At 32.4% G+C, this 4,425-nt stretch overlaps 1 pseudogene; it reads right to left on the bottom strand.

Moving 5' to 3' along the window:
* Window positions 1-2,091: 2,091 nt before the first annotated feature.
* LOC101514004 (uncharacterized) overlaps window positions 2,092-4,425 on the bottom strand; it is a 5,649-nt pseudogene continuing 3,315 nt past the window's right edge.

Below are 4,425 nucleotides of genomic sequence, written 5' to 3'. Positions count from 1 at the left end.
CAGATTTTATCATCATCATAATACATCTTCAACAATAAAAAGTCTTCATTCACATATAATAATAATAATAATACTAGATCGTTCACACACATCACATCAATTTCAAGGCAAATAATTACAATTCATCATATTTTATATCATATATCAATATCAAGGATAGATATAAACAAGACACAAAATGCATCAATACACAAATCTGCAATAATTCAACTATCACACGATCTTCAAAAATTAAATCAAACAACATCCTATAAAAGTTTCTAATTCACATTTTAACCTCACAAAATTCAAGTTTGCTCATTAGTCAATTATTACTCAAAGGGCTTCTGCCATACGTAGCAAGCCCCGAATGAACTGTGGAAAATACGGACTTAATTTATACTCATGCATTTGAACTCACTCTCACCTCATACCTCAATTTGACGCTTTCATAAGATATAAGGACCATAATGATTTTCAGCAACCATGAGATGTCGACAACACGTCCAAACGAGTCCAAAAGCATCGACGAATTTGCAGAGTCAATGAAACATGGCTGATAATTTTCCCGAGGCATAAAAAATCAGCATTATATAATTAATAAAAATATTAGGCGAAGAAACGTATTCAAAACGTCGTGAACCATGTTATTAGAAAAGGTCTCACCGACGTACTGGGGCGCCTACAGGGTCCGGCATCAATTTCACCGAAACACGCAAATGAGTAGTGCTTCTTGAAGGTTTTGAAGAGAGGAATCCAAAAATGATGTCAGTTTTTCAAGACGATGAACGTGTTGGCCGGAGTTTGGCAACACAGCCGCGGCGAGGGTGAAAACCCATTTTTTTTATGTATAACGATTGGTGATTTGAAGCATAAGTAATGGAAGAGGGTGTTTTGTGGAGTCCAAATATGGTCTCAGTTTTCATTGGTGATGGTCGTGGTGGCCGGAATCTTGATCAACAGGTGGTGATGTGATTTTTGGCAAAGAGAAATAACTAAAAATATAAACCAGTTAGAAAAAAATTGAAGTATAACTATGTGTACACTTAACATCATTCAAACTCACAAAACAATATCACATTTACTAGATACATGCATATACACGTTAAATTGTCTAAAATCTTATTATTTAAATTATTAAACTCAAATAGTATTATTTTTATAAAAATATATAAAATAATATAATATTTGTTATTTATATCACGCATTTAGTCTAATATGTAATTAGTAGATAATAGAAAGGCCATATATAAAGAAAAATTAATTCCAAAATTAATCAACATATATTTTAAAATAATTTTAACACCAAATCAATTATTTAAAATTCTATTTAATTAATGAAATAATTTATTATAAAATTTGGGGTGTTACACATAGTCCATTCCTCATATGCGAATGATGTAAGACCCATAATTTAATTATAATAAAAATTAGAGCTTACTATCTAATTATGCCTTTTGTATACCGTTTTCATTTTTTGTTGGTTGTAAAATTGTTGTAAGTGTGCATGGCTTGGAAATTCATCCTATGAAAAATTCTTTGGATGCTTCCTTGATGTTAAATTACTATGTGAATGTCTTGGCATTGTTGAAATTTCAAAAATAATTTTCTATTGATTTTTTTGAAAACTAGCAACTGCTAGTTAAATTTTTTACGAACTCCGAACGGCACCAACTTTTAACTAGGAATTTATATATCAACTATAATGATAATTTAATCTCATTATATTTTGACTTAATTGCAGTTTTGGTCCTTTATTTTAGCTGAATCACGAAAATAGTCTCCTCATTTTATTTCGCCCCAGTTTTGATCCCCAAACAGAATCTTAGTAAAAAACATGACGAAATGTCATTTTTTTAATGACATGTAAAAAAAATGGTGTGGAAGACTCCAAGTGGATTAATTATATGTAATTATTATTCGAAATTTGTAAAACACATTTTCTATTTTTAAAAACACATTTCCTATTTTGTTACATAATTTAATTACAAAAAACATAAAGAAAAAAAAGACAGTTATTATGATCCATAATCCCTAATCATGTGAGAATTGAAGAACATGGGTTCAGAAACACGAGGACTTGAGAAGTCAAATGCAAACCAAACCCTAATCCTATGGCACTGGTGCTTCTGATGGAGTGTTAGAAATCGATGCTGGAGTGACTGCATGAGCGATGGTGGAAGAATAAGATGAAGTAGGAGGAGGGGATGGTGGAAAGTCAACGGTGGAGGGTGAAGGAGAAGCACCATTCTTCGCATGAGACAGATAAGACTTTAGAGGAGTGGCAATGAGAGATTTGATCGAATATGACGCAGTCGACGATGCTAGTGATTGACCAATGGTGGAACTCACCAACAATGAAGTAGAAGAAGATGGTGAAGAAGATGGGATGGAATGGAACTAAGGATTATCATAGGAATGTGTATTTTTTTTTTAATTATATTTTTTGTAATTAAATGATGTAACAAAATAGAAAATGTGTTTTTAAAAATAGAAAATGTGTTTTACAAATTTGGAGTAATAATAAATTATAATTAATCCACATGGAGTCTTCCACATCATCTTTTTTTTATAGATCATTAAAAAAATAAAATTTCATCAAGTTTTGGACCAAGATTCTGTTAGGGAGACCAAAACTAGGGACAAATAAAATGGGGGACTACTTCCGTGATTTAGTTACAATAGAGGGACCAAAACTGCAATTAAGCCTTATATTTTCTAAGCTAAGGAACAAAAAATTTGTTTGATAAAAATTTATTCCCAAAATTTGGAAAAGTTTTTATTTGTAGATTTATTTTTAAAAAATTTGTTGGATAAAAAATTTATTCGCAACTCACTTAAGAAAGAACTTAGAGACTGAACAAGATGATGTGACTTAAAGTCAAAAAACATCTAGATATTTTCTTACAATGTAGTAAGATTTTTTAAGGACCAAAATGAGTCAACTCATTATCCCTTTTTGTGGGTAGATTAGAATGACTTGGGTAAGAAGGATTAGATGGGAAGTGATTGGTTAGTAAAATGTTTTGAAAATAATTTCGAAGACTCTATTAAAATTATTCGTCGGAGAATATTTTAATCAAATTATAGAGGTTTAATATCAACAAATATTTTAAGACATCGCGAATTATTGTTAAATTCATCTATCAATTGGATTGTGAGGAGATGATATGGATTTGAGAGTTTCCATATGATTTGAAGGATCTAACCAAGTGATATTTTCAAACAAAGTAACAAATAAAATGGAGAACACAAAGAAGAAAATATGGAGAAGGAATGAAATGGTAGAAATCGCCACACTCCACAACAAGGAATGATAAGATCAAGGTAGAATCATCACAAGAGTATGAGGCTCTTAATAAGATCCAAATTTGGTTCAAAGGAGAACCCTAGAGAGCATTTCTCTATTCTCACTCTAAGTGTTTCTTTCTTTTTCAAAAAAAGGTCCTTATGTGTTACAATAAAAAGGCATATATAGCCTAACACAAAATAACATGGTACCTAGACTACACACAACTAATGACATTGTGTCTAAGCTACCAAACATTTAGGCACACACACAAGTCAACATAACTCCTAATTATAAGGTATGATTATTACATCCCAAAATTAAAATTAAGTCTTAAGATATTTCTATGACCAAAAGATTAATATAATATGGATCAATCTTTTCATAGGTCTTGAGACTAAGGAAATTAACAACTTGTTTCTCTAATTGTTCTTTTAGCTTCCTAGCCTTCCCTCTAGTCAATGGTCCTTCCGCTCCTAGTTCTTGAAGCTCATTAGCCTTCATGTAGGGTTGGTCCACATCATTCCCTCCCTCTTGAAGAGAATGTGTCCTCAAATTTAGCTCTTCATCAGTTGTTTCACCTACATCACAAGGAGACAAGTCACTAACATTAAATGTAGCACTAACTTGATACTCACCGGGAAGGTTTATCTTGTATGCATTATCATGTATCCGCTCCAACACCTTGAAGGGGCCATCACCCCTTGGTTGAAGCTTGGATTTCCTTAAGGACAGAAACCTTTCCTTCCTTAAGTGAACCCAAACCCAATCACCAGGTTCAAAGATAACTCTCTTTCAAGTCTTGTTGGCATTCTTTGCATAGTGTTCCATTTTCGTCTCAATATTGGTCTTTACTTTAGCATGTAGGTCCTTGACATACTTGACTCTTTCTTCGGCATCCCGTCTTGAAAGTGCATCGGCTACCACATTAGCTTTCCATTTCTTGTGTTTGATGACATATGGAAATTGTTCTAAGAATTCAACCCACTTTGCGTGTCTTTTATTTAGCTTACCTTGCCCTTTTAGATACTTTAAAGATTCATGATCACTATGTATCACAAATTCTTTAGGAAACAAATAATGTTGCCAAGTATGCAATGCTCTAACTAAAGCGTAGAGTTCCTTATCATAAGTGGAATAGTTCAAGTGTGCTCCAC

Source organism: Cicer arietinum, chromosome 7 (genome assembly GCF_000331145.2).
Source record: "Cicer arietinum cultivar CDC Frontier isolate Library 1 chromosome 7, Cicar.CDCFrontier_v2.0, whole genome shotgun sequence".
NCBI lineage: Eukaryota > Viridiplantae > Streptophyta > Magnoliopsida > Fabales > Fabaceae > Cicer > Cicer arietinum.
This window is presented reverse-complemented; position numbering and strand designations above follow the sequence as displayed.